Genomic DNA, 25509 nt, shown 5'->3' with positions numbered 1-25509 from the left:
TGCAGTACTATCTTTTAAAAAACATGTACACAATATATATTAAACCACAAGGACTATAAAACACTTAGAATATAAACATACTACCACCCCTACCTCAATAGAGAATTGAATCTCTACAATCCAAGCAACCAAGCTCTAAATGTAAAACAAGTTTAGGGTTATTGAAGAGGAGAGTGAGAGGAATCTTTTCTCTCCCAAGGTTTTTACTCTAGGTGAAAGGAAGTGAGCCAAATTGAAGGGAGAAGCTATGAACTAAGCTTTCCTCTAATGGTGGAGTTCATGAGAGATAATGAAATGAAAAAGGTAAAGTGTAAAACGGTGAGTGAAAGGGCTAGAAATCCTCCACTCAGTATGTGTTCTTGTACTACCTCTCACACACACACAATGCAAGACTAAATAGTGAACCTACACTTGTCACTAATCCAATGCTCCTTCCTAGGCTTAATCTTAAGCCTACACTTGTCAATAATATAAGCCAACAAGTGCACCAATCCTAGGCCAATATGTGGGTGAATCTCTACCCTCCAAATCTCAAGAAGTCATGGTGCCAAATCTCTTCACCTAAACGCCAACAATTGGCTCCATGAGAGTGTGACACTTGTCACACTTTCCAAAATTTGCAAAATTGTCCTTTTTCAAAATATATTCTAAAATAAATTGCAAAAATGTCCCTAAAATGAAAAATAATTATTTTACATAATTACACTAAAACCCCAAAAGTTATGAATAATTACACTAAAGTATGCATTCATGCCCTTTACAAGAAAAGTACTAATCTAGTATGCTTTTCAAGAAAAGTAAAAATACCAAAGTCATTGAAATCAAATACCATGAACGCATGCAAAACCGGAATCAAATTCGAGCACAACAAGTGAGGTTATGGAAGGAAAAACGAAAAATGGGAAAAAGATGAAATAGGGAAAAGACAAAATAGGAAAAAGACAAAAAAAGAAAATCGCCAAAAATGGAAAAGGAGGAAAAAGACCGGGTCATTACAACCTATCCTCCTTAAAAGGATTTCGTCCCCGAAATCGAGTTGTACCTGAAAGGGAAAACAAATGGGGATACCGAGAGCGAACCTCCTGTTCGAGCTCCTAGGTAGCCTCCTCAATGCCGTGATATCTCCACAAGACCTTAACCAATGGAATGGTCTTTGTTCGCAAAACTTGCTCCCGTGAATCAAGAATCTGGATCGGACCCTCCTCGTATGTCGCATCCTCATCAACAATAACATCTATCCACCGTAAAATATGCGATGGATCCGGATCGTACTTCCTTAACATAGATACATGAAAGAAGTTGTGAACCTTATCCAGGTCTGGCAGTAATGCCAAACGATAAGCAACTTCACTAACGCGCTCCAAAATCTGAAACGGTCCAACGAATATAGAAGACAACTTGCCCATCTGCCGAAATCTCAGAAGTCCCTTCCATAGAGAAATCTTGAGAAAGACATGGTCCCCTACCTCAAAGGACAAGGATCTCCTCATCTTGTCCGCATAACTCTTTTGTCTGCTCTGAGTTGTAGCCAACCGCTGCCGAATCAACTTAATCTTCTCTGTAGTCTTAAAGACAATATCGGGACCCAAGGCGACTGTATCACCTACCTCGGTCCAACAAACTGAAGATTTGCAAGGTCTGCCATACAACGCCTCAAAAGGTGCCATGCTAATACTGGTCTAGTAACTGTTGTTGTAGGCAAACTCAACCAAGGGTAAGTAGTCTTCTCAACTACCCCAAAAATCCAAAATGCAAGCCGGTAGTATATCCTCCAATATCTGAATGATATGCTCCGATTGACCATCAGTCTGAGGATGGAATGCTGTGCTGAAATGAAGCCCCGTGTCAAGAGCTTCCTAAAAACTCTGCCAAAAGTGAGACGTGAGCCTGGGATCCCTATCCGAAATAATGGATACAGAAACCCCGTGAAACCTGACAATCTGCCCCACATACAGTCCACTAAGCCTCTCTGCGTCATCTGTCACTGCCATAGGCAAAAAGTGAGCCGTCTTAGTCAATCTATCGACAATGACCCAAACGACATCATTCCCTGCCTTGGATCTCAGAAGTCCTGTCACGAAATCCATAGTGATGTGCTCCCACTTCCACTCTGCCACTAGTAGTGGTTGCAACAAACCTGCCAGTCTCTGATGCTCTGCCTTCACTTGTTGACAAGTAAGGCATTTAGCCACGAACTGAGAAACATCCCGTTTCATGCCTTTTCACCAAAACTGTCTCCGCAAATTGTGATACATCTTTGTACCACCAGGATGAACTGCGAGTTGAGAATGGTGAAAATCCCAAAGAACAACATCACGACAAGACAAAGGAACAAACATCCTCCATCTGTACCTGAGACCACCGTCCGAATGCAAGGTCCAACCCTTTACATTCTCGTCGCCTGAAATTCGATCGTGGATGGACTTCGTCTCCCCATCCTCCTGCTGTGCCTCAATAACTGTAGTAACAAGAGCCGGTTGTGCCACAAGGCTAAATAAAATAGCCGGTGAAACATCTTCATACAACTGCAAACCAAGATCTGCAAGCTCTTCTAGCATCTTCCATCTGTGAATGGAAATGCGAGCAAGAGTACCCCGTGACTTCCTACTCAATGCATATACCACCACATCAGCTTTCACCGAATGATACTGCAATACAAAGTCATAGTCCTCTATGAACTCAACCCATCTGCGTTGTCTCAAATTCAAATCCTTTTGAGAGAAGAGATATTTGAGACTCTTGTGATCGGAGAAAACTTCAAACTTCTCCCCTTACAAATAGTGTCTCCGCCCCTTAAGGGCAAAGATAACTGCTGCCAACTCCAAATCATGTGTCGGATAGTTCAACTCGTGAGTCTTCAACTGTCGAGACCCATAAGCTACCACCCGTTCAGTTTGCATCAGAACACAACCCAAACCTTCTCGCGAAGCATCACAATAGACCACGTAACCCAAACCATGTTCAGGTATGATCAAAACTGGAGCTGATGTCAACCTGACCTTCAACTCCTGAAAAGCAAAATCACAAGCCTCATTCCATATGAACTTGACTCCCTTGCGAGTAAGTCGGGTCATAGGTGTCGCTAGACAAGAGAAATCCCGAACAAATCTCTTGTAATAGTCGGCTAGGCCAAGAAAGCTCTGAATCTTAAACACTGTCTTCGGATGCTCCCAATCCATCACAGACTCAATCTTCGACGGATCCACTGCAACACCACCCCCTGACACAACGTGTCTAAGGAACTTCACCTCTGGTAGCCAAAATTTGCATTTCTAGAACTTAGCATACAATCGGTTATCCCTAAGGATCTATAAAACTGCGCTCAGGTGATACTCATGCTCCTTTCTCGAAGCTGAGTACACGAGAATGTCATCAACGAACATACCACAAATTTGTCAAGATAGTCACTGAATACATGGTTCATCAAATCCATAAAAGCTGCTGGAGCATTGGTCAAACCAAATGGCATCACCAGAAACTCACAATGGCTATACCATGTACGAAAAGCGGTCTTGGATATATCCTTATCCTTAACCCTCAACTGATAGTAACCTGATCTCAAATCAATCTTCGAAAAGCATGTCGCTCCCTTCAACTGATCAAACAAGTCATCAATCCTAGGCAAAAGGATATCTGTTCTTGATCGTTGCTTGATTCAACTTGCGATAATTGATGCAAAGTCTCAAAGACCCATCCTTCTTCTTCACAAAAAGAACTGGTGCTCCCCATGGTGAAGCACTAGGACGAATAAAGCCCTTAGCTTCAAATCATCCAACTGACCTTTCAACTCATCAAGCTCTGCCGGTGCTATACGGTACGGTGCTATAGAGATGGGTGCTGTGCCAGGAATGACATCAATGGCAAAAAACACTTCCCTTAAAGGAGGTAACTCTGTCAGTTCCTCTGGAAAGACATTGACAAACTCCTCAACAACTACTTTAAGAACATGGCCTAAACTGCTATCTTCGTCCACTAGCAAACAAGCTAAGTAGGATTTGTGGTGACTCTAGTCACCAATGCTGAAAACCATAGCTAGGTGGGAATCACTCCGATCTCCCACAAAATGGAAACAATCTCCCTTGGGAGTATAAACGGTCACCCTCCTGCGGAAGCAATCGATCGTAGCCCGAAAGAATGATAACCAATCCATCCCAAGAATGACATCAAAACTCGTCTTGTCAAGAACAACGAAATTGAACTCCAAGGTCCATCCAGCTATCTCAATAGCATAACCCCAACAAATATAATCCAAAGACACTGTACCCCCTACTGGTGTGTCAATACAGAGAAAACTATCCCGAAGTGTGACCTCCAGACCCAATGAATGTGCAAATGATGTAGAAATGAAAGAATGCGATGCACCCGTGTCAACAAGAACTCGTGCCCAAGAACTGAAAACTGGAAAGATACCTCGAACTGAAGAGGTGCCTGCGGAAGCATCCGCCTATAGAAGAGTATAGGATCATCCCTGAGTCTCTGTGCCCTGCTTTGAACTGCCATGATAGGCTGACTGATGTGTAGAAACACTAGGTGTAGAACCCTTGGCTGGATAAATGCCAACCGGCGCCACTGACTGTGGTGCTTGAGGAACTCTGAAACCAGACTGAACCCCTGAAGACTGAGCCAGTACCATCTGTGAATCTGTGCCATTACGTGGCTTATTCAACAATCTTGGACAATCCTTCTTGAAATGACCTGGTTTCTTGTAATAGAAGCAAGCTCCCTGCCCTGTCTTCGTCTTCGTAGAAACTGAAGTCTGACTGGCCTGTGGATGAAGCTGTGGGCAGCAAGGCTTGATGTGCCCCGGCTGCTGACAATGGTAACAAACCACTCCCTGAGCTGATCCCGTAGATAATGGAACTATAGGTGCAGAACGATTCTGCTACTGTGCCTCCTGTGTGTGTGTACTATTCCCTGCCTTAGCCTTCTTCCACTGACTCCTGGAAGATGACAAATTATCTCCGCGAGGCTGCTTATGTGAACCCCTAATCCGTAACTGATCCCGTTCCTCTGTTTCAGCTAGCATAGCCCTCTGGACCACTTCCCTGTAGGTCCTCAAATCAAGAATGGAGACCCGTGGCCTGATGTCAAGATGTAGCCCATCCTGAAACTTCATTGCCCTGGCCTCGTCTATCACTACCATATCCTCGGCATAACGAGAGAGAGAAGTAAACCGTGTCTCATACTTAATGACACTCATAGTGCCTTGATAAAGACCTGCAAACTGCATCCTCATCTCCCGCCTCATAGCCCTCGGAAAGAAGCGCTCGAAAAATAGATCTCTGAACTCATTCCAAGTTATCAACTCAACATTGTGGACATTGGTCATAGACATCCACCAGATATCTGCATCACCCATGAACAAGGAAGCAGTCAAGGAATTCCTCAACCTGTCCATGGGTACCGCCATACTGTCTAACTTGCGAACCATAAGGTCCAACCAAGCTTCTGAGACTAGTGGATCTGAACTCCCTGCAAATGGATCAATCTTGACCCTCTGTAGTCGCATGAAGTACTCCAGTGCCTCATTGACTATCGGTGCCGGTGCTGAAATCTGCACTCCTACCACCTACCTACGTATCAACTCCTCTAAAGATTCAATGATCCCCTGATTGATTCCCTAAGCCACCCGCTCCTCATAAGTCGGTGCCCGTGGCGAATTAACATCTACGCCACGAACTGGAATCCTGGGCCTTCCCGAACCCCTCATGAACTCAGTGTCAGCTACCTGCTCCTCAGTGCCCTGACGTGAAGACTCTCCACGCGTGACAACCATGATGCTAAATGCATGAAGGAAATATGGTTTACAATAACACAAGTTATTATGACCAAGTGTAAGTCACACTATGAATGCACGGAACACAAAGTAAGACAAGATACGCAACATACTGTTATGCTAAAACAATGAACGAAAACTTCTTAAATAGTTAAGCACTTAAGCAGATAAGCATACATGTCAAACAAAGGTGCTCTTAACCACATAGGCATATAAGTATAAAGACATGTCATACTACTAAGCATGTTATCACGAAACACCTAAACATGTTGTAAAGTCAAAACATGTTATCAAAAGCATGTGAATACATCAAAGTATGTCAACAAAAGAATGATATGCACCCAAAACCCATCATCCTAAGGTGTTCAAACCTAGGAGCTCGGATACCACTTGTGACGGCCCAAGTTTTTCAACTCGGTGCGCTAGTGATGAACCGAAAGTGATCCGATAACGGATCTGAAATGCGGAAGCTAAAGGTAAACCAAGGTCTCTAGAGATAGGAGTCACTCTTAAGACACAAATGTGACCCTCCATGAGGTCACGGAACTTAAAGAGGACAAAAATGGAAACAAAGGTCAAAAAGGATAAAATTTGCTATCCAAGGGGCAAAAAGGTCATTTCACTATTAAAAGGAGAAACTTAACTCTAAACAAGTCAAACAAGGTTAATACAACCTAATCTAATCATTTTAAAATATTCTAAGAGGTTCCATGAACATTGGCTAAGAATCCCACAAAATGCCCCATCCCGGTTGAAGTGAAAACTGACTCTGCTTCACTAAAACATACATAACTCCCACTGTGTTTGGAATTTGAGAATGGGATTGGTACCATTAGAAATTTGACTCAAAATCCTTGGGTTTAGGCTTAAGAATCACCCCATTTGGATTAGAAATGAAGAAGTTATGACCCGTTGAAGTCGTATGATCAGTGCTGAAACTCAACAGAAGCAAGGCTCGGGTTCTAGCTATTTTGGTCGACCGAAATGGAATTTTGGACTACCAAAATGAAAGTGCTGAGAACTGAAAACAAGAAGGAAAGTGCTTGCTTGTTTCGGTCGACCAAAATGAACCATCGGTCGACCGAAATGGTCCTAAACAGTAGAAAAGGCTACTGGAATGTGATGTTTACTGTTCATTGGCAATTCCATTTGCCATCGGTCAACTGAAATGGAGTTTTGGTAGACCAAAACACCACAAAAAGCTGCTGATGAACCTGCTAACAGCCTAAGGTGCTAAGGTCCAACTTCTACCTTGAATCCCTTCATGAAATGGTTCAAAATGGATGTGCAAAACTGATTTTCAATGAGTTTAGTGAATGTGAACATATCAACAACTTTGATATGAGTAAATGAATATAAAACAATGGCCCCTGGCCCCATACACATCATTTACAAGATTTTGACTTCTCAAACCTCAAAATTTGATTAGAAGACATTTGAAGCAAAACTTTGTTATCAAAAGTGTCTAAGTACCAAGGTAGACATGCTTGGCCCTTGGCCTCTTTACATACATGCTTCTAATGTCAAAAGTAATTACTTAAGCATCTTACACATCAAAGAGGTTACAAAATCCTCAAAAGTACCATATATACATGGTATACAAAATTATAACTTCAAAAGTTAAGCATGCTAAACACTTGCATGTTAATATACAAAAATGCTTCAACAAGCTCAAAAGCTTCTAAGGATGATGAGCATCCATGAACATAGTCTCTTTACCTGAAATATAACCCAAACCACTAGGGTGAGTAATCATGTTACTCGTAGGAGAAGCATATGCGTATACCCTAAAGTTTCAATATCATTGCAAGATCAATATAGACGAATACAAGGGAACATTCCACATAACGTCTATGTTCAAGGTGTTCTAAGGGATCATCTTAAGCTAACTTGAATGATTCTTTAGCAATACAAATCAATATCAATGTAATTAATAACATCAATTCGCCAATAACAAGAATTTCAAGCTACAATTAAGCATTGGTTGTCAACTTGAAATTTAATGCGAAAACAAGTAATGGAAGACTTGGACATCATGTCTCGGACTTAACCAAGATCAATACAGTTATTCCGGGCACTAACCCGCTGGGAAAACTACCCTAGTGCGCACTATCTCAATTGGGCAGAACTCATACCTCCCGTACTACAGCCAAACTTTAGCCATGTCACATGTAACAATGTCCCAAGAGATTCCAAAATATATATCAAGTTCAAAACTTATATATACATAATAAGGCATACAAACCACCTTCCATGCACAAGTATTTTGAAACCATACAAACCATGTCTTAGGGTTCCAAATCTAGAATGGCATGCCAAATGATAATTTCACATCATGATATTATGCACAATACAATATCACAAATTTATCAATTCAAGTCATGCCTCAATAACAAGCTTTACATACTAATTATCAACATTTAGCAATAGGCTTATAAATTAATCACAATTTGTAATTCACAAGAATATAGAATTATTATCACAAAAATATAGCAATTCAAGTCAATAAGAATTGCATATAACACTAATAATTCTGCTAGAGTTTTATATTACTACCAAATGTGAATTTACTAGTATTTAGCATCTGCTAGATTATATAATCCTTCTACACATGGTTTACACATATCATACATGCTTAAATCAAAAAACCCTAAGTTAAGAAGTAAGGGTTTTCCTATAATATGCAGTACTATCATATCAAAAGCATGTACACAATATATATTAAACCACAAGGACTATAAAACACTTAGAATATAAACATACTACCACCCCTACCTCAATAGAGAATTGAATCTCTATAATCCAAGCAACCAAGCTCTAAATGTAAAATAAGTTTAGGATTATTGAAGAGGAGAGTGAGAGGAATCTTTTCTCTCCCAAGGTTTTTACTCGAAGGTGAAAGGAAGTGAGCCAAATTGAAGGGAGAAGTTATGAACTAAGGTTTCCTCTAATGGTGGATTTACTAGGATTCATGAGAGATAATGAAATGAAGAAGGTAAAGTGTAAAATGGTGAGTGGAAGGGCTAGAAATTCTCCACTCAGTATGTGTTCTTGCATTACCTCTCTCACACACACAATGCAAGACTAAATAGTGAACCTACACTTGTCACTAATCCAATTCTCCTTCTTAGGCTTAATCTTAAGCCTACACTTGTCAACAATCTAAGCCAGCAAGTGTACCAATCCTAGGCCAACATGTGGGTGAATCTCCACCCTCCAAATGTCAAGAAGTCATGGTGCCAAGTCTCTTCACCCAAATGCCAACAAATGGCTCCATGAGAGTGTGACACTTGTCACACTTTCCAAAATTTGCAAAATGGTCCTTTTTTAAAATATCTTCTAAAATAAATTGCAAAAAGGTCCCTAAAACGAAAAATAATTATTTTACATAATTACACTAAAACCCCAAAAGTTATGAATAATTACACTAAAGTATGCATTCATGCCCTTTACAAGAAAAGTACTAATCTAGCATGCTTTTCAAGAAAAGTAAAAATACTAATGTCATTGAAATCAAATAGCATGAATGCATGCAAAACCGGAATCAAATCCGAGCACAACAAGTGAGGTTATGCAAGGAAAAACAAAAATCTGGAAAAAGACGAAATAGGGAAAAGACAAAATTAGAAAAAGACAAAAAAAGAAAATCGCCGAAAATGGAAAAGGAGGAAAAAGACTGGGTCATTACAACCTACCGTCCTTAAAAGGATTTTGTCCCCGAAATCGAGTCATACCTGAAGGGGAGAACAAATGGGGATACCAAGAGCGAACCTCTTGTTCAAGCTCCTCAGTAGCCTCCTCAACACTGTGATGTCTCCACAAGACCTTAACCAATGGAATGGTCTTGGTCCACAAAACCTACTCCCGTGAATCAAGAATCTAGACCGGACCCTCCTCGTATGTCGCGTCCTCATCAACAACAACATCTGTCCACCATAAATGATGCGATGGATCTGGCTCGTACTTCCTTAACCTAGATATATGAAAGATGTCATGAACCCAATTCAGGTCTAAAGGCAATGTCAAACGATAAGCAACTTTACTGACGCGCTTTAAAATCTGAAACGGTCCAATGAACCTAGGAGACAACTTGCCCGTCTGCCAAAATCTCAGAAGTCCCTTCCGTGGAGAAATCTTGAAAAAGACGTGGTCGCCTACCTCAAAGGACAAGGATCTCCTCCTCTTGTCTGCATAACTCTTCTGCCTGTTCTGAGCTGTAGCCAACCGCTGCCGAATCAACTTAATCTTCTCTGTAGTCTCAAAGACCATATCGGGACCCAAGGCGACTGTATCACCTACCTCGGTCCAAAAAACTGGAGATCTGCAAGGTCTGCCATACAACACCTCAAAGGTGCCGTGCCAATACTGGTCTGGTAACTGTTGTTGTAGGAAAACTCAACCAAGGGTAAGTAGTCTTCCCAACTACCCCAAAAATCCAAAATGCAAGCCCGTAGCATATCCTCCAATATCTGAATGGTTCTCTCCGACTGACCATCAGTCTGAGGATGGAATGCCATGCTGAAATGAAGCCTCGTGTCAAGAGCCTCCTGAAAACTCTGCCAAAAGTGAGACGTGAACCTAAGATCCCTATCCGAATTAATGGATACCAAAACCCCGTGAAGCCTGACAATCTGCCCCACATACAGTCCACTTAGCCTCTCTGCGTCATTTGTCACTGCCATAGGTAAAAAGTGAGCTGTCTTAGTCAATCTATAGACAATGACCCAAACGGCATCATTCCCTGCCTTGGATCTCGGAAGTCCCATTACGAAATACATAGTGATGTGCTCCCACTTCCACTCTGCCACTGGTAGTGGTTACAACAAACTTGCCGGTCTCTGATGCTCTACCTTCTCTTGTTGACAAGTATGGTATTTAGCCACGAACTAAGAAACATCCTGTTTCATGCATTTCCACCAAAACTGTCTTCGTAAATTGTGATACATCTTCGTACCACCAGGATGAACTGCGAGTCAAGAATGGTGAAAATCCTGAAGAACAATGTCACGACAAGACAAAGGAACAAACATCCTCCCTCTGTACCTAAGACCACTGTCCAAATGCAAGGTTCAACCCTCTACATTCTCGCTGCCTGAAATTTGATCGTGGATGGACTTCATTTCCCCATCCTCCTGCTGTACCTCAATAACTGTGGTAACAAGAGCTGGTTGAGCCACAAGGCTAAATAAAATAGCTGGTGAAACATTCTCATATGACTGTAAACTAAGATCTGTAAGCTCTTCTAGCATCTTCCATCTGTGAATGGAAATGCTAGCAAGAGTACCTCGTGACTTTCTACTCAATGCATCTGCCACCACATTGGCTTTCCTCGGATGATACTGCAATATAAAGTCATAGTCCTCCATGAACTGAATCTATCTGCGTTGTCTCAAATTCAAATCCTTCTGAGAGAAGAGATATTTAAGACTCTTGTGATCGGAGAAAACTTCAAACTTCTCCCCATACAAATAGTGTCTCCACCCCTTAAGGGCAAAGATAACTGCTGCCAACTACAAATCATATGTCGGATAGTTTAACTCGAGAGTCTTCAACTGTTGAGACCCATAAGCTACCACCCGTTCAGTCTGCATCAGAACACAACCTAAACCTTCTCGCGAAGCATCACAATAGACCACGTAACCCAAACCACGTTCAGGTATGATTAAAACTGGAGCTGATGTCAACCTGATGTTCAACTCCTAAAAAGTAAAATCACAAGCCTCATTCCATATGAACTTGACTCCCTTACGAATAAGTCGGGTCATAGGTGCCGCTAGACAAGAGAAATCCCGAAAAATTTTCCTGTAATAGCCAGCTAGGCCAAGAAAGCTCTGAATCTCAAACACTGTCTTCGGACGCTTCCAATCTATCACAGACTCAATCTTCGAAGGATCCACTGCAACACCACCCCCTGACACAACGTGTCTAAGGAACTTCACCTCTGGTAGCCAAAATTCGCATTTCTAGAAATTAGCATACAATTGGTTATCCCTAAGGATCTATAAAACTGCTCTCAGGTGATACTCATGCTCATTTCTCAAACCTGAGTACACGAGAATGTCATCAACGAACACCACCACAAATTTGTCAAGATAGTCACTGAATACACGGTTCATCAAATCTATAAAAGCTACTAGAGCATTGATCAAACCAAATGGCATCACCAGAAACTCATAATGGCCATACCGTGTATAAAAAGCGGTCTTGGATATATCCTCATCCTTAACCCTCAACTGATAGTAACATGATCTCAAATCAATCTTTAAAAAGCATGTCACTCCCTTAAACTAATCAAACAAGTCATCAATCCTAGGCAAATGATATCTGTTCTTGATCGTAGCTTGATTCAACTTGCGATAACCGATGCAAAGTCTCAAAGATCCATCCTTCTTCTTCACAAAAGAACTGGTGCTCCCCATGGTGAAGCACTAGGACGAATAAAGCCCTTAGCTTCAAATCATCCAACTGACCTTTCAACTCATCAAGCTCTGCCGGTGCCATACGGTACGGTGCCATAGAGATGGGTGCTGTGCCGGGAATGACACCAGTGGCAAAAAACACTTCCCTTAAAGGAAGTAACTCTGTCAGTTCCTCTGGAAAGACATCGACAAACTCCTCAACAACTGCCTTAAGAACACGGCCTAAACTGCTATCTTCGTCCACTAGCAAACAAGCCAAGTAGGATCTATGGCGACTCCAGTCACTAATGCTGAAAACCATAGTTGGGTGGGAATCACTTTGATCTCCCACAAAATGGAAACAATCTCCCTTGGGAGTACAAACGGTTACCCTCCCGCGGAAGCAATCGATCGTAGCCCAAAAGAATGATAACCAATCCATCCCAAGAATGACATCAAAACCCGTCATGTCGAGAACAACGAAATCGAACTCCAAGGTCCGTCCAGCTATCTCAATAGCACAACCCTGACAAACACAATCCAAAGACACTGGACCCCCTACTGGTGTGTTAACACAAAGAAAACTATCCTGAAGTGTGATCTCCAGACCCAATAAATGTGCAAATGATGCAGAAATGAAAGAATGCGATGCACCCTTGTCAATAAGAATTCATGCCTAAGAACTGAAATCTAGAAAAATATCTCAAATTGAAGAGGTGCCTGCGGAAGCATTGATGAGCGCTGGAAAGTGCATATTTAAACCCCTTAAGCTTAGGCATTCTAGTACCTTTATCTATCTTATTTTACCGTTTTAGATTAATTTCGTATTATTTCCATTTTCAGGCACTTATCCCAATAATAAGCTAACTCAGCCAAATAAGAGCTTAATTGAAGCAATTCTGGGATTAAACAAAGAAAGGAGCAAAGTGCAGAAAGAAGGAAGCAAATGAAGCCAAAGGTGGGAAGCAGCAAAGTTCGATCGATCCAAGTTCAAGGTTCGATCGATCGAAGAATGATCGATCTCAGCACTTCAAGATAGATCCAAGCTTAGACCCAAAAGCATAAAGTCCCAAAAGTTCGATCGATCCAACACCATCGTTCGATCGATCGAACACTTTTGTCCTTATTCAAATGATTGATCCTATCCACAGCTGTACCACCAACTAACCACTTTTGTCCTTTTCCCATAAATATCTCTCCAAAATATCTCGAATTTGTCTTTGCCCAAAAAGCTCAACCAGTTGGATCGATCCAGCTTAAGTTCGATAGATCTCAGCCAGTTCGGTCGATCCAAGTCTAAGGTTCAATCGATCGAACTTCCTCCAGTGCAAAAAAGTTAAAATTCCATCTCTTTGAAAGTTGTCCTTTATCCAATCATTAGGGAATATTGTGTGCACGACCCCAGCTCATTTTGGGTGTCATTTTGACCTACCTATATAAGGATAAGGATTGCTTTTTACAAAGGGGGCCAACATTATTTTCATATCATCTCTTAGAGAGCAAGCTTAGAGGAGGAGGAGGCTAAAGACACCATTGGAGTTCTTCATCAACAAGGAGCAGATTTCAACCAAGGAATTAACCCTTGAGGGTGGGAACAACATCAACATGAGTGGCTAGACATCCTCTTGGGGCTAGAGTTAGCCTCAAACATGCTTTTTATATCTTAATCTTGTGTATTATTGAGGGATTAGTGTTGTAATTGTTGTTTTGACACTTTGATATATATAGATCTTGTTTATTCAATGATTTATGTGGTTTAATGCTTCCAATTGATCATTTCAATCTATCCATATGTCTATGTATACTAGAATAGATGTTCATGTGCTTGTCTCTAGATTTTGTGTTATTGATGCATGTCTATGTGTATTAATGCTATAGATTTAGAGATTGTCAAAACATAGTGCTTACAAGAATGCTTTTGTGATTCTCTTGATGGTTCACACTTATCTCTTGATGGATTGTGCCTCTCCCCTAGTTTATTTTTATGCTAGTAGTACAGATGTAGTGTAGTTGTAGTGTAGTGTTAAATGGGAGGACAATCTATGCTTGTTGTTTGATGATCCAAGCTTTTGAATGCAAGTAGCATATGTCTCTATTCTTGTGTTGTATTTGGATTGTGAGGTTAATGAAAGGATTAATGACTTGTTTTGATCTATTGTGCCTTTGTTTAGACAATATATGCTTCATTGCTTAGATATATTGTGCCTTTTACATGATGTTTAGACAATACATGATTAACTAGTCATCTTTGCTTGTTGAATCAACCAAACACACACACACCAATATTGCAACACACCATTTGCCCTCATTAATCACTTGTCAATGATATAGAAATGCATTGCTTGGTGGTGATCTCTAAACCCCAAGATCTCTCTCTCTTATTTACTCTTAATTGCATTCTTTGCTATTACTTAGTTTAATTTAGTTGCTCTTTAATCAACCAACCATCCAATTGTTTGATCACTCGACCTACTAGCCCTAATAGCAATTCCACGACATTGCTCGATCCTCACAATCCCTTGGGACGATCCCTACTCACTCTTGCTACTTTAGTAGTAGTGTTGGTAGTGGTTTTTATAAATTTAAACTTGACCCAAAAGGCCTTTCTTGAACCGCACATTCACTACATCAATTTGGCGTGAAGGAACGGCTTTAACCCCGTCAAATTTTGGCGCCGTTGCCGGGGATTGATTGATTCGATTTGGCAACGTCGGATTTATGGAATTGATTAGGATTAGTAATCTTTTGATCGTGCCTTTACTTTATTTTTTTTTTTATTTTTCTTGTTGGTTACTTATTGTGTTGATTACTTGACTAGGTGCATTATTGGAGAGGAAGCAAGCAAAGGAGCCATCAAGCATTCAAGCAAGCAAAGAAAGCAAAAAGCTAAAAAAATTTTAAAAATTTGCTAAGCTAAGCTTTAAATTTGGAGTTGAAGTATTAAAGGACCTTTATGAGACTTTCTTTACTCAATCCCTTAGTTAAATCATTGGCCCGCGTGGAGGCTTATTTTTAATTGTCTTGCATGATTTTTGTTAAAGCATGGGAGTATGAATTAAGTGTTTGTAGAAGAAATCTAATTGCATTGTTGTGAAGGCATAGTGTTTGTCATTCTTTGTGTTTGTTGTGTTTTGCATTGTGCATGCATGGGCGTCGTTCATTGAGACCAACTCTTGTCCCTCTTGATTTGTATCTTGAATCTATCGTTAGAATTCCTAGGGGAAGAGGAAGTTCAAATAGAGCCAATCTATCAATAGATGGCCATAATGATAATCATGTTGAGGACCTTGGTCACATAGACCAACAAGGTATCCTTCATCCCAATGTGCACAATGAGAACATACAAGTACCATTAGGCATGCCTAGGCTATTCATTCACCAACCATCACAACAACAAGGCCAAGTTCCATATGGAATGCCAAGGCCAATGTATGCTCCACAACCTCCCATCAACAATCAAGGAATTCAAAATCAAGGTGTTCATGTTGCACCTTAAGTAGCTAATCCACCTCTTGCTTTAAGAGACCATTATGTGGCTAATAAGTATAATGCACCTACATGCATCTAATTGCCTCCATTTAGAGCACATCATTATGAAATTAAGCCACAAACCATTCAAATGCTTCCTAACTATCATGGACTTCCAAGTGAAGAACCTTACAAGTATTTGGATGAGTTTCTTAAAGTATGTTCCACCGTAAAATATACGGACTTGCCGGAAAAGGTTTTAAGACTCAAACTTTTTCCATTCAGCTTAAAAGACAAGGCAAAGTATTGGTTTAACAATCTTAGGTCTTTTTCAATCACTTCTTGGGCAGAAATGCAACAAGAGTTTTTGAAGAAGTACTATCTGGTTTCTAAGACCAATGCCATGAGAACCTCAATTCGAGAACTTTCATATGGAGATGGAGAAACGTTTCATGAGGCATGGGAACGCTTCAATGAATTGCATAGAAAGTGTCCACATCATGACATGCACAAATGGCAATTAGTTCAATACTTCTTTGAGAGCTTACCGGACAACTATAAGGGTATGGTTGATGCTTCCATGGGTGGCTCATACATTGATAGGCATGAGGATGATGTGTGGCGTCTTTATTAGAGCATGAGTAAAAATTCTTTGCATAGAACACTATCATCCAAGAATGGTAGAAATTTATACGGTAGGAAGAGTGTTGGCTTATATCAAGTCGACCATTCAAATGAAATAGCCACCGAAATGAAGTCTTTATCTCAAAGGTTTGATCAATTTTTGATTAACCAAAACTCGGTGAACCAAGTATCTTCCTTCCCTAACCATTCTCATCGTGCATCAAATGAAACATGTATGACTTATTCTAGTGTTCTTCATTCTACTTCTCATTGTCCTCACGGACAAGTGCAAAGTGAACCTAATGAACAAGTCAATGCGGCTTTTGTGAACCAAGGGAACAATCCTTATGGTACTCATTATAATCCAAGTTGGAGGAATTATCCGAATTTCTCTTGGAAAAACCAAGGAGAGGGTTCAAACCCTTCCCAAGGCAGTTTTCAAGGGAAGTACATTCCACCTCCAGTTCAAAACCAAGGATCCCAAGGTTATAGACCTTATCAATCACAAGGGAATCAATTTGCTAATTCTCATTTTCTCAACCAATCTTATTCCAAAGGTAATACTAGAAGTCCCGCATTTGAAGAAAAAGTTTTGAATACTTTGGGCACTTTAGAGGCTAACACTCAATTGTTTCATACTCACTCTGAATCTATTGCGAAGCTAGAAACCTAAGTAGGGCAAATAGCAAGCACTCTCAATGCAAGAGAGAAGGGAAAGATGCCTATAAATGCCACACCTAAGCAACAATGTGTTGTGGAAACCCATTCCTCATCAGAAGGCCACACCATTGAACATGTTGATGCGGTGACTACCTTACGGAGTGGTAGGATTGTGGATAATCAAGTTGGAATGTCCAATGAAGAAAGTGAACCGGTGCAACCTCAAGTTGTCACACGTCCCGTTTCACATCCCATTCCTCCTTCATTGCATATACATGATCTTGTAAATGAGAAAGTTTTGAAAGATGTGTTTGAAAAAGAAATTTTGAAAAATGATGTTGAAAAGGTTTCGTTGAAAAATGATTTGAAAACTTCTTGTGTTGAAGAGAGTTCAAAAGAAAATTTTGAAAAAGTGTTTGAACCAAAGGTTCCATTTTCAGATGCCTTAAAAGGATCCAATTCAAAAGACAAGCAAAAGGCAAAAACCAATGAAATCATGGAAATGTTTAGGCAAGTGAAAGTTAATCTTCCACTATTGGATGCAATCAAGCAAATTCTGGCTTATGCCACATAATACTTGTGCACCCAAAAGCGGAAGAACAAGAGCCAAGCACCAAGAAAAGTTGTTTTGACCGAGTAAGTAAGCTCAATTTTGCAACATAACACTCTTCCAACGTTTAAGGACCCCAGTTCACCCACTACATCATGCATTATTGGTGATCATATCATTAATCGGGCGCTTCTTGACTTAGGAGCAAGTGTTAACCTTTTTCTATACTCGGTTTATGTCAAATTGGGCCTAGGTGAATTGAAACCGACGTCGATAGTTTTATAACTTGTCAACCGATCCATTAAGAAGCCTAGGGGTATAATTGAGGATGTTTTGATAAAGATTGATAAATTATTCTTCCCGGTTGATTTCGTTGTCATAGACACGGAACCGGTTTCCAATCGTAAGAGCCAAATTCCCGTTATTCTTGGCCGTCCTTTCTTGGCAACCGCTAATGCCAACATCAATTGTAGGATGGGGATAATGAAGATCTCATTTGGCCGTATAAAGGTGAAGTTGAATATCTTTAATCCCACACCTAATTCATTTGACAAATATGAAGGAGAGGTTAATGTTGTAGAAGAATGTCATGATCTTCAATGTTAAGGAAATGTGCTTTTGTGTAAAACCAAAACTTCCAAAGGATCATCTTCAACCTTGCATTCTAAAAATCTTATTTCAAACTCTTGCTTTGAAAGGGCATGGAAGCCTAAAGGTTGTAATTGCATCGACAAGGGACCAAAGATTTCTTTTGAGCTTAATCCAACAAGTTCTTCAAAGAACCATTTGTTGGGTGGAGTTCAAAGCATCTATCACCCCAACAAGGAGGGGATGCATTATAAGATATTTGATCCGGGCTAAAAGAGCCCAATGTCTTGCTAGAGATGTTAAAGACTAGCAAAAACATTCGTAGGGTGTCAAAACCCTATTCTTCCCTCATTTCTATCTTTCATTTCATTTCTTGCGAAGTTTAGATACTTGTTTTTGGTTCATATGCATTTCAAGGAACTTTGGTTAGGATTGTATAAGCTTTCATGACATTATTGAGCATTCTACATAGTTCGATCGATCTCAAACTTGAGTTTGATCGATCGAACTCCTCTCTGCATCCAACACTTAGAAAATTTTTCGACCTGTAGAAACCTACATCCAAATCACCTCTCTGTCCCATCGTTCGAACTAACTCTTAGATCAATCAAGAGACATTCGATCGATCCAACTTCCAAGTTTGATCGATCTCATGACTCAACGGCTCTACGGCTCGTCCTGCTTTCACTCCATCACCATTTCCACCGCAGACTGGAGTTGAGCATTCACATATACCACCTCAGCTTGCTCAGCCAGTTCATCTGGGGCATGATAGGCCCACGCTTCGATATACACGCATGACGCTTGACCATGAGTCTGAGTTTGACACAGCCTTCTTTTCTAGATTGTTGCTGACCCGATTCGCCTACCATGATATTATTCAGAGGGGCTTAGCCGCTATTCTTGCCCCCTTTACAGAGCCGGTTTACCCACGGCTAGTTCGATTGTTCTACTAGAACCTCCGACCATCGCCACGTACCATAGCCGAGATGGTCACTTCTGTCGATGGCCATCTGATCACCATCACAGTGGACTCTTTAGCCCGCTTTTGCCGCTGTCCACATAGATGTCCTCCAAAGCTTCAGGACACATATCCGAGGCTATTCAGGCCTTCCTATGCCGACATGGCAGTTTTCCTCACAGGTCACCATGCCAGTGGCGAGACCTTTGTCACTCGAAAATTTCTTCTCGACGACCTATGGTTCACTGATTTCGTTCTCTATCGGAATATATACATGGCGGGGCACAAGATTCAGAGAAGGGGCGATTATCTGACAACCCTTTACTCTTTCTACACCGGGCACAAGGTGTCCATTCCCGTGCTCATCTAGAGCGTGATGAGGAAGCTGTATGATGAGTACATCAGTAAGGAGATGCCTGGATAGGATAAGTCTTTTCCTTTCAGCCACCTCATCACCTAGATTCTTATCGATCAGCGCTACCCCATCCATCCTCGGGAGCACCCCGAGAGAGGTTCCTATCACTTCTTCAGGAAGGACTGGAACAAGAGCTACCGCTCCATTATTACAAGGCTGCAGGACCATGTGGTACTGGCTGCAGCAGAGTTGGAGCTAAAGGAGGCACAGGTACAGGCCCAGGAAGAGGCACTAGCACCGGCATTTAGACATAGACTTAGAGCGCCCTGCAGATGACGCAGAGCAGGACTCTCCAGCCAGGTCGCCCATTCATGAGCAGGAGCAGACTTAGGAGCTTTCCTTTGATTCATCTATGTTTGAGACTCTAGATATGACCCCCGGCTTTGGAGTACGTCTGCAGACGCTTGAGGATACTGTTGTTGCCATCCGAGCCGATCTCACAGCCTACAGAGCTGATTTTGTTGCCTTTCGCACGTATGTCGCAACCATGTTCAGAGATCTATCCAGAGACATCCGCGGAGCCAGACCTACCCATCCTACCTCATCCTCCTGAGCTCCCAGTCCTTTCTATCTCATGATCCCTCTCTCCTTTTGACACTTTACTATTGTCATTGTACATTATTATTTTTACAGCCGGTCTGTCGGCTTTGATATTTTTGTTGTACCTGCACTTTATCTATTTTATATATATCTATTTTTGTTATGGATGTCATAAATTATATTCTCAGATCTGTATGTTTGACTCCATCAGGTGCATCACAGTGACTTCAGTGAGAGAGTGCTACCCAATTTTCAGGACCACCCTCATACCTCTCTCATTTATTTATCTGTTTATGCCATTTACACTTGCATGTCCACTGTGCACTGATTATCCCATTTTGTTATCTGATAAGTTTATCCAAGTGCCAATTTTCAGGACCGCAGTTCATCCTAAGTTTGGGGGGGCCATGCCACCCACTTCGGATACTTTAGTCCCGATCATTCTTGCTTAGTTGCACTGGTATACTCTTTCCTTTGTTCTCTTGCACATTGAGGATATTGTGCCATTTAAGTTTGGGGGGAATGGTGCTTTACAGTGTTAGTTTTAAATTAAAAATTTTGAGCATGACTTGTGTATTTGAGGGATATTTCTATGATTGGTCCATATCTAGCTATGATTTTGATCTTTTGAGGACTATATTGCTTTAAATTAAAAAATTTCTTGACTTGAGAGTCCAATACTCCTTGTATGCCTTGTGGATGCCATTTAGGAGTAAATTTTTTGAAAGATTGATATCTTGCTTGCATTTGTGGTCCACATCATCCCGATTTTGTAATTGTTTTGAGATTCACTCTAGAATTCTATACTAGCACAGGCGCACACTAGCATTCATTTGTGGCGTACATGCTTTGTTAATTATTGAATTGGTTATATCCCAATTGAGCTATTAGTGCATTGAAAGCTTTCATTCTTGATAAAGGTGGATAACAACCCCTTTTCACTAAGTAGCCGGGATTTTAGCCTCATCAAGCACTAAACTTCTTGCACCGAAAGGTGGAGGGCCCAAACTTTAGGTTAACAATTGAACTTGTTTATTCAAAAAAAAAAAAAAAAAAAAAAAAAAGAAGTTGCAAAAGTAATAAAAAAAAGTGAGGACTACTCCCAAAAGGTGAGAAGTGGGAAATGATTAGATGGTTGTTGTCTTGATTTGTAGCCTAGTTGATTTGAGCTTGTAAGTTCGTAAGGGTATTTGAATGCCTAATGCCCTAAAGCCGTCTAGTTTGGGAGTCATTGACCTAACGCTCGATCTCATGAATCACTAGAAAGCTTAATAGATCAACACATTACACCATACTTCCATCTTTGATCCTACAAAAAAAAAAAAAAAAAAAAAAAAAAAAAAAAAAATCCGAGTGAAAAGAATAAGCGCACCTAGAACAATAAAGCTAAAATAAAAGGTCCACTTTTTATCTTGATGATCGGTACTAGATTTGTGTGCTAGTTTGAGGATAAGAATGTGATTAATTCTTTAGTTGGCTAAGATAGCAATACATTTTATACCGGTCCACTCAAAAGGATTCTAGAGTTGTTTTGATTTACATGATCATTTTCTTGATGTGTGGAGGACCATATTTGTTTACTTAATGTTGAGATTTTGGGAGATTGCTTGGAAATGGTTGAAAAATTGCATACTTGAGGTAGTTTTCTCCCAATGCTTGTTTGCAATATTGGTGCCTCTTTTGAAAGAATGAGCTTAATGTTTGTGGGTACCATTTCTAGAAACCTTCACGAGACTTCACTCATCCACTAGGGCTAACCTAGGGGTTTAAAAGGCTTGTTGCACATGCTAAGTGCAATCGTGTTCCCTACGAAAGTGGCGTTATCCATTTATTATTTTCTAGTTCATAGTTGTATAGTTGTTCTTTTCATTTCTTTACTTTCTAGTTCATTACTAGGGACTAGCAATAATTAAGTTTGGGGGTATGATGAGCGCTGAAAAGTGCGTATTTAAACCCCTTAAGCTTAAGCATTCTAGTACCTTTATCTATCTTACTTTACCATTTTAGATTGATTTTGCATTATTTCCATTTTCAGGCACTTATCCCAAAAATAAGCTAACTCAGCCAAATAAGAGCTTAATTGAAGAAATTCTGGGATTAAACAAAGAAAGGAGCAAAGTGGAGAAAGACGGAAGCAAATGAAGCCAAAGGTGGGAAGCAGCAAAGTTCGATCGATCCAAGTTCAACAATGATTGATCTCAGCACTTCAAGATAGATCCAAGCTTAGACCCAAAAGCATAAAGTCCTAAAAGTTCGATCAATCCAACACCATCCTTCGATCGATCGAACACTTTTGTCCTTATTCAAATGATTGATCCTATCCACAGCTATACCACCCACTAACAACTTTTGTCCTTTTCCCATAAATATCTCTCCAAAATATCTCAGATTTGTCTTTTCCTAAAAAGCTCAACTAGTTGGATCGATCCAGCCTAAGTTCGATAGATCTCAGCTAGTTCGATCAATCCAAGTCTAAGGTTCGATCGATCGAACTTCCTCCAGTGCGAAAAAGTTAAAATTCCATCTCATTGAAAATTGTCCTTTATCCAATTATTAGGGAATATTGTGTGCACGACCCCAGCTCATTTTGGGTGTCATTTTGACCTACCTATATAAGGATAAGGATTACTTTTTACAAAGGGGGCCAACATTATTTTCATATCATCTCTTGGAGAGCAAGCTTAGAGGAGGAGGAGGCTAGAGACACCATTGGAGTTCTTCATCAACAAGGAGCAGATTTCAACCATGGAGTTAACCCTTGAAGGTTGGAGCAACATCACCATGAGTGGCTAGACATCCTCTTGGGGCTAGAGTTAGCCCCAAGCATGCTTTCTATATCTTAATCTTGTGTATTATTGAGGGATTAGTGTTGTAATTGATGTTTTGACACTTTGATATATATAGATCTTGTTTATTCAATGATTTATGTGGTTTAATGCTTCTAATTGATCATTTCATTCTATCCATATGTCTATGTATGCTAGAATAGATGTTCATGTGCTTGTCTCTAGATTTTGTGTTATTGATGCATGTCTATGTGTATTGATGCTATAGATTTGGAGATTGTCAAAACATAGTGCTTAAAGGAATGCTTTTGTGATTCTTTTGATGGTTCATACTTATCTCTTGATGGATTGTGCCTCTCCCCTAGTTTATTTTCATGCTAGTAGTATAGATGTAGTGTAGATGTAGTGTAGTTGTAGTGTAGTGGTAAATGGGAGGACAATCTACGCTTGTTGTTTGATGATCCAAGATTTTGAATGCAAGTAGCATATGTCTCTATCCTTGTGTTGTATTTGGATTATGAGCTTAATGAAAGGATTAATGACTTGTTTTGATCTATTGTGCCTTTGTTTAGACAATATATGCTTCATTGCTTAGATATATTGTGCCTTTTACATGATGTTTAGATAATACATGCTTAATTAGTCATCCTTGCTTGTTGAATCAACCAAACACACACACACCAATATTGCAACACACCATTTGCCCTCATTAATCACTTGTCAATGATATAGAAATGCATTGCTTGGTGGTGATCTCTAAACCCAAAGATCTCTCTCTCTTATTTACTCTTAATTGCATTCTTTGCTATTACTTAGTTTAATTTAGTTGCTCTTTAATCAACCAACCATCCAATTGTTTGATCACTCGACCTACTAGCCCTAATAGCAATTCCACGACATTGCTCAATCCTCACAATCGCTTGGGACGATCCCTACTCACTCTTGCTACTTTAGTAGTAGTGTTGGTAGTGGTTTTTATAAATTTAAACTTGACCCAAAAGGCTTTTATTGAACCGCACATTCACTACATCAATTTTGCGTGAAGGAACGGTTCAAATTTTGGCACCGTTGCCGGGATTGATTAATTAGATTTGGCAATGTCGGATTTGTGGAATTGATTAGGATTAGTACTCTTTTGATCGTGTCTGTACTTTATTTTTTTTATTTTTCTTGTTGGTTATTTATTGTATTGATTACTTGACTAGGTGCATTGTTGGAGAGGAAGCAAGTAAAGGAGCCATCAAGAATTCAAGCAAGCAAAGAAAGCAAAAGCTAAAAAAATTTGCTAAGCTAAGCTTTAAATTTGGAGTTGAAGTGCTAAAGGACCTTTATGAGACTTTCTTTACTCAATCCCTTAGTTAAATGGTTGGCCCGCGTGGAGGCTTGTTTTTAATTGTCTTGCATCATTGTTGTTAAAGCATTGGAGTATGAATTAAGTGTTTGTGGAAAAAGTCTAATTGCATTATTGTGAAGGCATAGTGTTTGTCATTCTTTGTGTTTGTTGTGTTTTGCATTGTACATGCATGGGCATCGTTCATTAAGGCCAACTCTTATCCCTCTTGATTTGTATCTTGAATCTATCGTTAGAAATCCTAGGGGAAGAGGAAGTTCAAATAGAGCCAATCTATCAATGGATGACTATAATGATAATCATGTTGAAGACCTTGGTCACATAGACCAACAAGGTATCCTTCATCCCAATGTGCACAATGAGAACATACAAGTACCATTAGGTATGCCTAGGCCATTCATTCACCAACCACCACAACAACAAGGTCAAGTTCTATATGGAATGCCAAGGCCAATGTATACTCCACAACCTCCCATCAATAATCAAGGAATTCAAAATCAAGGTGTTCATGTTGCACCTCAAGTAGCTGATCCACCTCTTACTTTAAGAGACCATTATGTGCCTAATGAGTATAATGCACCTACATGCATCCAACTGCCTCCATTTAAAGCACATCATTATGAAATTAAGCCACAAACCATTCAAATGCTTCCTAACTATCATGGACTTCCAAGTGAAGAACCTTACAAGCATTTGGATGAGTTTCTTGAAGTATGTTCCACCGTAAAATATACGGACATGCCGGAAGAGGTTTTAAGACTCAAAATTTTTCCATTCACCTTAAAAGACAAGGCAAAGTATTGGTTTAACAATCTTAGGCCTTTTTCAATCACTTCATGGGCAGAAATGCAACAAGAGTTCTTGAAGAAGTACTCTCCGGTTTCTAAGACCAATGCCATGAGAACCTCAATTCGAGAATTTTCACATGGAGATGGAGAAATGTTTCATGAGGCATGGGAACGCTTCAATGAATTGCTTAGTAAGTGTCCACATCATGACATGCCCAAATGGCAATTAGCTCAATACTTCTTTGAGAGCTTATCGAACAACTATAAGGGTATGGTTGATGCTTCCATGGGTGGCTCATACATTGAGGATGACATGTGGCGTCTTTATTAGAGCATGAGTGAAAATTCTTTGCATAGAACACTATCATCCAAGAATGGTAGAAATTCACAAGGTAGGAAGAGTGTTGGCTTATATCAAGTCGACCATTCAAATAAAATAGCCGCCGAAATGAAGTCTTTATCTTAAAGGTTTGATCAATTTTTGATTAACCAAAACTCGGCGAACCAAGTATCTTCCTTTCCTAACCATTCTCATCGTGCATCAAATGAAACATGTATGACTTGTTCTAGTGTTCTTCATTCTACTTCTCATTGTCCTCACGGA

At 40.2% G+C, this 25509-nt stretch overlaps 2 pseudogenes; both read right to left on the bottom strand.

The window, feature by feature from the left end:
- Positions 1–16050: 16050 nt before the first annotated feature.
- LOC132315447 (small nucleolar RNA R71) lies at positions 16051–16149 on the bottom strand (annotated as a pseudogene).
- Positions 16150–25019: 8870 nt separating this feature from the next.
- Positions 25020–25118, bottom strand: LOC132315209 (small nucleolar RNA R71; annotated as a pseudogene).
- Positions 25119–25509: the final 391 nt, after the last annotated feature.

The sequence above is a fragment of the Cornus florida genome, unplaced genomic scaffold, assembly GCF_030987335.1.
Source record: "Cornus florida cultivar Cherokee Brave unplaced genomic scaffold, ASM3098733v1 CherokeeBrave_3.0.0_Hap2_Chr06, whole genome shotgun sequence".
Taxonomy (NCBI): Eukaryota; Viridiplantae; Streptophyta; class Magnoliopsida; order Cornales; family Cornaceae; genus Cornus; species Cornus florida.
Note: the sequence above shows the minus strand (reverse complement) of the source record. Positions and strands in the feature narration are given on the sequence as shown.